The 12,192-nt window shown below is 47.8% G+C and overlaps 1 protein-coding gene across 9 annotated transcripts in view; it reads left to right on the top strand.

Moving 5' to 3' along the window:
* Nucleotides 1-12,192, top strand: part of LOC137351976 (tumor necrosis factor receptor superfamily member 14-like) — a 126,601-nt gene that overhangs the window by 56,414 nt on the left and 57,995 nt on the right. For 5 of the 9 annotated variants that reach the window (XM_068016925.1, XM_068016924.1, XM_068016926.1 and 2 more), the window contains one exon: nt 9,498-9,627. The exons of the other annotated variants lie outside the window; for them this stretch is intronic. The gene's annotated coding sequence lies outside the window, so the exon portion shown is untranslated. The remainder of the gene's footprint in view (nt 1-9,497; nt 9,628-12,192) is intronic. 9 annotated transcript variants of the gene reach the window in all.

Here is a 12,192-nt window from a genome sequence, read left to right as displayed (position 1 = left end):
GGAGTACTGTGTTTCCTGGGTTGCTGTTAACATTCCCTGGAGATTAGTGTTTACTTCCTAGAATTAATCGGGTAGACAAAGAAAAACTTCCCATTACCTGATGGTACAAGCCTTGCATAGCAACAAATCGACGAAGTGCACTTAATATATTTATAATGATAGGAAAGTGCTTCTTTCCTTGATCTTTGTCTGCGAAGAACTAGCTATCACCATCAGGAAAGTGCGATATTTCAGGAAAGATAATCTCAAAGTTTCCTAAAATAAAAGAAAAATGTTGTGGATGCCCCAAATCTGAAACAAAAACAGAAAATGCTGGAAATACTCTGATTCAAGATGGCTCCTGGGCTAGAAGCTCCCTTGCTGTGCAACTCTATCCATGGCCATCTGCTCCCATTCTTAGTGTTTTCTTCCCCAATCTACCCTCTTAAACTGTTTAAATTCCCCTGGCTCTTTAATTAGTTCATTTTAGCCCTAACTACAAGCTAACAGCTAGTTTATGTTACCTGGGCCCACTGCCCAGCTCCCCTTCCCAGCTCCACTCTCCCAGCTCACCCCCGCACCCCCCTCCCCCACCCCTCCCCCCTCGCAACCCCTTCTCAGCTCCCCCCTCGCACCATCTTCCCCCTGCACCCCCCCTACCCCCTTACAGCCCCCTTCCCAGCTCTCCCTCGCACCCCCTTCCCTCCACCCCTCCTCCCACCGGCATCCTCCTACCCCTGTGTAGGGGGCCTAACAACCCCACTGCCTTGTGGGCGTCTCGGGAGAGACCAAGGCTAAGGGAGTAAACCCTAACAGAAAATCCGGAGCGGAACCCCATCGGCGGTCATGTGTCACCTTTGGCATGTTTCCGGGTGTTCCTCCAGCCATACCAGTGCCAAACGTTGTGCTCTGCACTCCTTTGGACCCCACCAGGAAGGCCGAGAGGGGGGTTTTGACGCTTGGGCAACTCTCAACCTCCATATATTCGCCCAGGCATGCGCCATGGAGAGGTCACTCCATAGTCGCCTCACAGCGACCGAAACAACACGGAAGGCAGCAGTTACGGGTTATTAGTCCAGCTTAATTGGCGTAGAGATTGGGCGCCACGGGTTGCCTTTGTCAGTGGGAGAGATCATCACACCTCAGTGGACAGCTACCGCCCGCCTCAAACTGGGCAGCCCCCGGTCAATAAGGTTCTGTCCCGCCACAGTCCACCTGCTTCAATGGGTACTTGGAGCTCAGGGTCATTGCCTGAAAAGTGGACTGCAACACTGCACCAAACAGCACGAAAAAAGGAAAGAAGGTGCCAGCCCTTCGTTTTGCAAGCTGGAACGTCAGAACTATGTGTCCTGGCCTGTCGGAAGACCTTACACAAATCAACGATTCTCGGAAGACTGCCATCATTAACAACGAGCTCAGGAGACTCAATGTAGACATTGCAGCACTTCAGGAGACACGCCTCCCTGCGAGTGGATCTCGAACAGAGCAAGACTACACCTTCTTCTGGCAGGGTAGGGATCCTGAAGAACCAAGACAGCATGGAGTGGGCTTTGCCATCAGAAATGCCTTGCTCAGCATGATGGAGCCTCCCTCAAATGGCTCAGAACGCATACTGTCCATCCGACTGCTCACTGCCTCTGGTCCAGTACACCTACTCAGCATCTATGCTCCAACACTCTGCTTCCCACTTGAAGCTAAAGACCAGTTCTACGAGGAACTCCATAATATCATTAGTAGCATCCCCAACACCGAACATCTGTTCCTGCTGGGGGACTTTAATGCCAGGGTTGGGGCTGACCATGACTCATGGCCCTCCTGCCTTGGGCGCTATGGCATTGGTAGGATGAATGAGAATGGACAGAGACTGCTTGAGTTGTGTACCTATCATAACCAACTCGTTCTTTCACACTAAACCTTGTCACCAGGTTTCATGGAGGCACCCAAGATCGCGTCGTTGGCACCAGCTGGACCTCATCGTCACAAGGCGAGCCTCTTTAAACAGTGTTCAAATCACACGCAGCTTCCACAGTGCGGACTGTGACACCCACCACTCCCTGGTGTGCAGCAAGGTTAGACTCAAACCAAAGAAGCTGCATCACTCCAAGCAGAAGGGCCACCCGCGCATCAACACGAGCAGAATGTCTTATCCACAGCTGTTACAAACATTTCTAAATTCACTTGTAAAAGCCCTTCAAAACACTCCCACAGGGGATGCTGAGACCAAGTGGGCCCACATCAGAGACGCCATGAGTCAGCTTTGACCACCTATGGCAAACGTGCGAAGAGGAATGCAGACTGGTTTCAATCTCATAATGAAGAGCTGGAACCTGTCATAGCCGCGAAGCGCATTGCACTGTTGAATTACAAGAAAGCCTCCAGCGAGTTAACATCTGTAGCACTTAAAGCAGCCAGAAGCACTGCACAAAGAACAGCCAGGCGCTGCGCAAATGACTACTGGCAACACCTATGCAGTCATATTCAGCTGGCCTCAGACACCGGAAACATCAGAGGAACGTATGATGGCATTAAGAGAGCTTTTGGGCCAACCATCAAGAAGATCGCCCCCCTCAAATCTAAATCGGGGACACAATCACTGACCAATGCAAGCAAATGGACCGCTGGGTTGAGTACTACCTAGAACTGTACTCCAGGGAGAATGTTGTCACTGAGACTGCCCTCAATGCAGCCCAGCCTCTGCCAGTCATGGATGAGCTGGACGTACAGCCAACAAAATCAGAACTCAGTGATGCCATCGATTCTCTAGCCAGCGGAAAAGCCCCTGGAAGGACGGCATTACCCCTGAAATAGTCAAGAGTGCCAAGCCTGCTATATTTTCAGCACTACATGAACTGCATTGCCTGTGCCGGGACGAGGGAGCGCTACCTCATGACATGCGCGATGCCAATATCATCACCCTCTATAAAAACAAAGGTGACCGCGGTGACTGCAACAACTACCGTGGAATCTCCCTGCTCAGCATAGCGGGGAAAGTCTTTGCTCGAGTTGCTTTAAACAGGCTCCAGAAGCTGGCCGAGCGCATCTACCCTGAGGCACAATGTGGCTTTCGTGCAGAGAGATCGACCATTGACATGCTGTTCTCCCTTCGTCAGATACAGGAGAAATGCCACGAACAACAGATGCCCCTCTACGTTGCTTTCATTGATCTCACCAAAGCCTTTGACCTCTTCAGCAGACGTGGTCTCTTCAGACTACTAGAAAAGATTGGATGTCCACCAAAGCTACTAAGTATCATCACCTCATTCCATGACAATATGAAAGGCACAATTCAGCATAGCGGCGCCTCATCAGACCCCTTTCCTATCCTGAGTGGCGTGAAACAGGGCTGTGTTCTCGCACCCACACTGTTTGGGATTTTCGTCTCCCTGCTGCTCTCACATGCGTTCAAGTCTTCAGAAGAAGGAATTTTCCTCCACACAAGATCAGGGGGCAGGTTGTTCAACCTTGCCCGTCTAAGAGCGAAGTCCAAAGTACGGAAAGTCCTCATCAGGGAACTCCTCTTTGCTGACTATGCTGCTTTAACATCTCACACTGAAGAGTGTGTGCAGAGTCTCATCGACAGGTTTGCGGCTGCCTGCAACGAATTTGGCCTAACCATCAGCCTCAAGAAAACGAACATCATGGGACAGGACGTCAGAAATGCTCCATCCATCAATATTGGCGACCACGCTCTGGAAGTGGTTCAAGAGTTCACCTACCTAGGCTCAACTATCACCAGTAACCTGTCTCTAGATGCAGAAATCAACAAGCGCATGGGAAAGGCTTCCACTGATATGTCCAGACTGGCCAAGGGAGTGTGGGAAAATGGCGCACTGACACGGAACACAAAAGTCCAAGTGTATCAGGCCTGTGTCCTCAGTACCTTGCTCTATGGCAGCGAGGCCTGGACAACGTATGTCAGCCAAGAGCAACGTCTCAATTCATTCCATCTTCGCTGCCTCCGGAGAATCCTTGGCATCAGGTGGCAGGACCATATCTCCAACACAGAAGTCCTTGAGGCGGCCAACATCCCCAGCTTATACACACTACTGAGCCAGCGGCGCTTGAGATGGCTTGGCCATGTGAGCCGCCTGGAAGATGGCAGGATCCCCAAGGACACATTGTACAGCGAGCTCGCCACTGGTATCAGACCCACTGGCCGTCCATGTCTCCGCTTTAAAGACGTCTGCAAACGCGACATGAAATCCTGTGACATTGATCACAAGTCGTGGGAGTCAGTTGCCAGCGATCGACAGAGCTGGCGGGCAGCCATAAAGGCGAGGCTAAAGTGTGGCGAGTCGAAGAGACTTCGCAGTTGGCAGGAAAAAAGACAGAGGCGCAAGGGGAGAGCCAACTGTGTAACAGCCCCGACAACCAATTTTATCTGCAGCACCTGTGGAAGAGTCTGTCACTCTAGAATTGGCCTTTATAGCCACTCCAGGCGCTGCTCCACAAACCACTGACCACCTCCAGGTGCTTACCCATTGTCTCTCGAGACAGGGAGGCCAAAGAAGAAGAACTCAGCAGGTCAGGCAGCATGTTTGGAGAGAAAAGCTGAGTTAATGTTTAAAGTGAATGATTTTGCATTAGAACTCTGTTTCTCCCCCCACAGATGCTGCTTGACTCCCCTCCTCATGCTCTGTCCGAGCTCATCTTGTCGATGAGACCCCTATCTTGCTTTCTAGATCCTATTTCTACTAAACTACTGACCACCCAACTTCTCTTCCTGGTCATATGCAGGGGAGAAGGTGGTGTAGTGGTACTGGACTAGTAATCCAGATCCCAGGCTAATGCCCTGGGGACAAGGGTTCAAATCCCACCACGGCAGCTGCTGTTATTTAAATTTAAATAATATAGAATTGAAATCTTGCCTCAGTAATGGTGCCATGAAACTATCAATGATTGTTGTAAAAACCCATCTGGTTCACGAATGTCCCTTAGGGGAGGAAATCTGCCATCCTTACCTGGCCTGGTCTTCGTGTGACTCCAGACCCACAGCAATGTGGTTGACTCTTAACTTCCATCTGAAATGGCCTAACAAGCCAGTTCAAGGGTGATTAGGGATGGGCAACAAATCCTGGCCTTGAAAGAATGTTGCCCATGAAAGAATTTTTAAAAAATTAGTTGATATTAATAACAGTTCTCTCTCCTCAGGTACTGTTACCCTCTCCTTTAATCCGCTGGCATCACCCCTCTCAAAACTGACCATTGACCCCTCTTTCCATACAAACTATTGCTCCATCTCAATCCTCCCTTTCTTCTCCGAAGTCCTTGAATCCACTGTTGCCTCCCAAATCCGGGCTCCTCCTTCTCGAAACTTCATGTTTAAATCCCTCCACGCAGGTTTTCTACCTCACTATAGTACTGGAATGGTTCTTACCAAATTCACAAATGACATCCTGGTTGACTGTGACAAAGGTAAACTATCCCTCCTTGTCCTCCTTGACCTGTGTGCAACCTTTGACACGGTTAATCATGAAATTCTGCTCCAGTGCCTCTCCTCCATCATCTGGCTGGGTGGGACTGCACTGGCCAGGTTTCATTCTGATCTATCCAGATGCAGCCAGAGAATCCCCTTCAATGGCTCCTCTTCCCACCCCTGGTGTCCCCCAAGAATCTAGCTTGGTCCCTTCGGCAACATCATCTGAAAACACAGCATCAGTTTCCACAGCTGACAATACCCAGCTCGATCTCAACTCCACCTTTGATGACCCCTCCATAATCTCTAAACAGTGGGCAGAAATTTATTCCAACTAAATATTGAGAAGAAAGAAGCCATTATCTTTGATTAATTAAAGCAAAATACTGCAGATGCTGGAAATTTGAAATAAAAACAAGAAATGCTGGAAATATTCAGCAGGTCTGGCAGCATCTGTGAAGAGAGAAGCAGAGTTAATGTTTCAAGTCAGTGACCCTTCATCAGAATCATTATCTTTGGTACCTGTTACAAACTCTGTTCCCTTGCCACTGACTCCATTCCTCTCCCTGGCAACTGTCTGAGGTTCAGCCAGACTTTCCTCAACCTTGGAATTATATTTGACCCCAGATAAGCTTCCCACTGCACCATCACTAATTTCAACCTACGTAAGCTTGACCGACTCTGCCCTTGCTTCATCTCATCTCCTGCTGAAACTCTCGTCCATGCCTTTGTTACCTCTAGAATTGACTACTCCATTGCACTCCTGGCCAGCCTCCCTCATTCTACCCACTGCAAACTTGAGGTAATTCAAAACTCTCCTGCCCCTGTTCTAACTCACACCAATGCCTGCTTATGCTGACCTGCATTGGCTCCCAATTGAGCAGCGTCTCAATTTTAAATTTCTTGAACCTTGTTATCAAATTCCTCTATGGCCTCACTTCTCCCTACCTTTGTAATCTCCAGCCCTACAGCCTCCTGAAATCTCTACATTCCCCCAATGCTGGCCTTTTGAGTATTCCCAATTTTAATCGCTCCATTGTTGGTGGCCTTGCCTTCAGCTGCCAAGACCACAAGTGCTGGAATTCCCTCCCTCAACCTCACTGCCTCTCGATCTATCTTTCCTCCTTGAAGACGTTCCTTAAAACCTACCTCTTGGGCCAGATGACCAAAAGCTAGGTCAAACATCTCCTTATGTGGCTCATTGTCAAATTTTGTTTGATAATGCTTGTAAAGCACCTTGGGACATTTTATTATCTTAAAGGTGCTATATAAATGCAAGTTGTTGTTTCAATACCTGCCTGTAAATGCCAGTGACCCAGGGCTTTTCTTTGATGCATTCATTTTAAGATAGTCACGGATACCAAGACTGTTGAGCAGCTCAAACCAGGGATCTTGTGGATAAATGCTGCCAGTTAAAGAGTGGCTGAAGTCCCCTCTGGAATTCTGGACCAGATAACATATAAAATAAAATACAGGAGATGTTGAAAATCGGAAACAGAGAATGAAAATCATACAGTATCTGTGAAGAGAAAACTGACAAGTTAATATTTTGGGCCTAACCCTTCATCAGAACTTGTGAACTTCCGATGAGGGGTTATGCCTGAAAAGTTGATTTGTCATCTCTCTCCACATATAATGGCGAGCATCATATTACGTTCGCTGTGGAACATATCACTGACATCTTAAAAGAGAAAATTGAAGTGCCTGGACCAATTGGGCAGCATCCTCCAATATACCAGAAATGTTGGGGAACACAGGGCTTAGTGAGAGAGAGGAACTGAAGGAAATCAGTATTAGTAAAGAAATGGTGTTGGGGAAATTGATGGGATTGAAGGCCGATAAATCCCCAGGGCCTGATGGTATGCATCCCAGAGTACTTCAGGAAGTGGCCCTAGAAATAGTGGATGCATAGGTGGTCATCTTCCAAGATTCTATAGACTCTGGAACAGTTCCTACAGATTGGAGGGTAGCACATGTAACCCCACTATTTAAAAAGGGAGGTAGAGAGAAAGCAGGGAATTATAGACCAGTCAGCCTGACGTCGGTAGTGGGGAAAATTCTAGAGTCCATTATCAAAGATTTTATAGCAGTGCACTTGGAGAACAGTGGTAGAATCAGGCATGGTCAGCATGGGAAATCATGCTTGATAAATCTGCTAGAATTCTTCGAGGATGTAACTAGTAGAGTTGATGAGGGGGAGCCAGTGGATATGGTTTATTTGGACTTTTAGAAGGCTTTCGACAAAATCCCACATAAGAGATTAGCGTGTAAAATTAAAGCACATGGGATTGGGGGTAGTGTATTGCGATGGATAGAAAATTGGTTGGCAGACAGGAAACAAAGAGTAGGGATAAATGGGTCTTTTTCCGAATGGCAGGCAGTGACTAGTGGGGTACTGCAGGGATCGGTGCTAGGGCCCCAGCTATTCACAATATATATTAATGATTTAGAAGAGGGAACTAAATGTAATATCTCCAAATTTGCAGATGACACAAAGCTGGGTGGGAAGGTGAGTTGTGAGAGGGATGCAGAGAGGCTTCAGGGTGATTTGGACAAGTCGAGTGAGTGGGCTAATTATGGCAGATAATGTGGATAAATGTGAGGTTATCCACTTTGGTAGCAAAAACAGGAAGGCAGATTATTATCTGAACTGCTATAAACTGAGAGAGGGGAATATGCAACGAGACCTGGGTGTTCTCGTACACCAGTTGCTGAAGTGGCATTGCAGGTAAAAAAAGGCAAATGGTATGTTGGCCTTCATAGCGAGAGGATTTGGGTACAAGAGCAGGGATGTCTTGCTGCAATTATACAGGGCCTTGGTGAGGCTACACCTGGATTATTGTGTGCAGTTTTGGTCGTTTTATCTGAGGAAGGATGTTCTTGCTATAGAGGGAGTGCAGCGAAGGTTTACCAGACTGATTCCTGAGATGGCGGGACTGAGGTGAGGAGAGATTGAGTCGATTAGGATTATATTCACTGGAGTTCAGAAGAGTGAGGATCTCATAGAAACCTATAAAATTCTAACAGGACTTGACAGGGTAGATGCAGGAAGGATGTTCCCGATGGTGGGTGAGTCCAGAACCAGGGGTCATAGTCTAAGGATATGGGGTAAACCTTTCAGGACTGAGATGAGGAGAAATTTCTTCACCCAGAGAGTGGTGAGCCTGTGGAATTCGCTACCACAGACAAAGGAGCAAGAGTGCTATCACTGAGCCACGGCTGACACCTTAAAGAGCAAAGCAGAGAATGGTATTCTGTGATGAGTTACTCACCTCCACATCCCCAAAATCTTTCCATTATGTACAAGGCCCAAGTCTGGAGTGTGATCGGATACCCACTCACTTGGATGGGTGTAACTGCAACAATATTCAGGAAGCTCAGTCACCCAGAACAACAGTTTGCTTGACCAGTGCTCATTCCACAGGACTCAATATCTCTCCCTCCATCACTTGGCTCTCCTTGGGTGCAGGATGGAAAACCTATACAATATGGAATGCACTGCAGCGACTTACAGTTACTTTAAGAACACCTCCCTCCCCTGCAACCTGTATCACTGAGAGGAAAAGAACAACAAAGTTGTGGGAACCACATCATATCTGAGTTCCACTGCTATCCATCCTGATTTGGGGAGATATTTTTCTTTGTTGATTCTGGGTCATTATTGTGGAATTCCCTATCGAATACCATTGTGGCAGCACCATCACCACAAGAAATGCAGCGATTCAACCAAAAGACCTACCCTTGTGTAGCTTCAAGAGAGAGCTAGACAGGTTCCTGACTGGGACCTAGATGGCATCATATGAAAGTTAGATACCAATTAACGTGTCATGGACAATGTGTCTCCAGGACTAGTTTGAAGTACCAGGAGGTATCCGGGAGGACTTTTCTACCCCCTAATTGTCCTTGGGTTTTTGATCTGGTTTTTCATTTCCCAGGAACTGGCTTGGCATCTAGGAGGGAGGGAGTTTCTTGCCCTGATATATAAAGTATCAGAATTGATTGGGTCAGGCTAGATGGACCAATTGGTCTTTTCCTGCCCAACATTTTTGTACGTTTGTATAATCAAGGCTATGTTCTGATTTTTTTTTTTCTTTTATTTCAGAAGCTGAATTTTTATAGTTGAAGAACTGGACACGATTGTACACAAAATTATTATATTTTATAAAGTACTACTACTTTACGCTTAGAAAAAGGAGTGCTAAACAGAGATCTATCAATGTGCTGAAGCTTGTGTGAGTATATTTATAGTCCATAGATAGGTATATGAATGAGGAACCGGGCTGTTTTAGTGTTCCCGAGTGATGGTTGAAGGATGTGATGGAGGGGAAGTAATAGTTGAGGGTGAGAGGAGTGATCAGATGTTGTTGAGAGAAGTGGAAAGGTGGACTTACTCTTGCTGCTCTTGAGATCATTGGACCTTAAACAACAACTTGCATTTATACCTGTGATGTATTAAAAAATCCCTTTCTGCATTGAGCCCAGGTCTTGGGGTGATGCAGTTGGCACTAATCCCATCAGCTGCCTCTGACCAGACTTGCTTGACAGTGACTGTGAGATGTTGCTGTGTGTGCTGGGAAGAGGATGTCCACCTGGCCCTCATTTCCTCCACTCGGACCTTCACAGAGGCATCAGAAAAGCAGGACAACCTTGTGACTCATTTCTGCTGCTACAGCCTTTTCCCAGTCATGTTTACAACTTTGCCCAACTCTGCAGGCAATTGGAAGACAGCCCATCCTTCAAATGTTACTGAGGCCCGAGCCTTAAATGAAAGCTTAAATTTCCAGATCTTACACGATTGCTTTACAGTGGACTGTGCGAGCCGCCTTAAACAGTGTTCAAATCACACGCAGCTTCCACAGTGCGGACTGCGACACCGACCACTCCCTGGTGTGCAGCAAGGTTAGACTCAGACCAAAGAAGTTGCATCATTCCAAGCAGAAGGGCCACCCGCGCATCAACATGAGCAGAATTTCTCACCCACAGCTGTTACAAAAATTTCTAAATTCACTTGTAACAGCCCTTCAAAACACTCCCACAGGGGATGCTGAGACCAAGTGGGCCCACATCAGAGACTCCATCTATGAATCAGCTTTGACCACCTACGGCAAAAGTGCGAAAAGAAATGCAGACTAGTTTCAATCTCATAATGAAGAGCTGGAACCTGTCATAGCCGCTAACCGCATTGCACTGTTGAAGTACAAGAAAGCCCCCAGCGAGTTAACATCCGTAGCACTTAAAGCAGCCAGAAGCACTGCACAAAGAACAGCCAGGCGCTGCGCAAACGACTGCTGGCAACACCTATGCAGTCATATTCAGCTGGCCTCAGACACCGGAAACATCAGAGGAATGTATGATGGCATTAAGAGAGATTTTGGGCCAACCATCAAGAAGATCGCCCCCCTCAAATCTAAATCAGGTGACACAATCACTGACCAATGCAAGCAAATGGACCGCTGGGTTGAGCACTACCTAGAACTGTACTCCAGGGAGAATGTTGTCACTGAGACTGCCCTCAATGCAGCCCAGCCTCTGCCAGTCATGGATGAGCTGGACGTACAGCCAACAAAATCGGAACTCAGTAATGCCATTGATTCTCTAGCCAGTGGGAAAGCCCCTGGGAAGGACAGCACTACCCCTGAAATAATCAAGAGTGCCAAGCCTGCTATACTCTCAGCACTACATGAACTGCTATGCCTGTGCTGGGACGAGGGAGCAGTACCTCAGGACATGCGCGATGCCAATATCATCACCCTCTATAAAAACAAAGGTGACCGCGGTGACTGCAACAACTACCGTGGAATCTCCCTGCTCAGCATAGTGGGGAAAGTCTTCGCTCGAGTCGCGCTGAACAGGCTCCAGAAGCTGGCCGAGCGCGTCTACCCTGAGGCACAGTGTGGCTTTCGTGCAGAGAGATCGACCGTTGACATGCTGTTCTCCCTTCGTCAGATACAGGAGAAATGCCGTGAACAACAGATGCCCCTCCAAATTGCTTTCATTGTTCTCACCAAAGCCTTTGACCTCGTCAGCAGATGTGGTCTCTTCAGACTACTAGAAAAGATTGGCTGTCCACCAAAGCTACTAAGTATCATCACCTCATTCCATGATAATATGAAAGGCACAATTCAACATGGCTCCTCATCAGAGCCCTTTCCTGTCCTGAGAGGCGTGAAACAGGGCTGTGTTCTCGCACCCACACTTTTTGGGATTTTCGTCTCCCTGCTGCTTTCACATGCGTTCAAGTCCTCTGAAGAAGGAATTTTCCTCCACACAAGCTCAGGGGGCAGGTTGTTCAACCTTGCCCGTCTAAGAGCGAAGTCCAAAGTACGGAAAGTCCTCATCAGGGAACTCCTCTTTGCTGACGATGCTGCTTTAACATCTCACGCTGAAGAGTGCCTGCAGAGTCTCATCGACAGGTTTGCGGCTGCCTGCAATGAATTTGGCCTAACCATCAGCCTCAAGAAAACTAACATCATGGGGCAGGACGTCAGAAATGCTCCATCCATCAATATTGGCGACCACGTTCTGGAAGTGGTTCAAGAGTTCACCTACTTAGGCTCAACTATCACCAGTAACCTGCCTCTAGATGCAGAAATCAACAAGCGCATGGGAAAGGCTTCCACTGCTATGTCCAGACTGACCAAGAGAGTGTGGGAAAATGGCGCACTGACATGGAACACAAAAGTCCGAGTGTATCAAGCCTTTGTCCTCAGTACCTTGCTCTATGGCAGCGAGGCCTGGACAACGTATGTCAGCCAAGAGCGAAGTCTCAATTCATTCCATCTTCGCTGCCTCCGGAG

The sequence above is a fragment of the Heterodontus francisci genome, chromosome 37 (assembly GCF_036365525.1).
Source record: "Heterodontus francisci isolate sHetFra1 chromosome 37, sHetFra1.hap1, whole genome shotgun sequence".
Classification (NCBI taxonomy): domain Eukaryota; kingdom Metazoa; phylum Chordata; class Chondrichthyes; order Heterodontiformes; family Heterodontidae; genus Heterodontus; species Heterodontus francisci.
The sequence above is the reverse complement of the archived record's forward strand: the minus strand, read 5'-3'. Positions and strand labels throughout refer to the sequence as shown.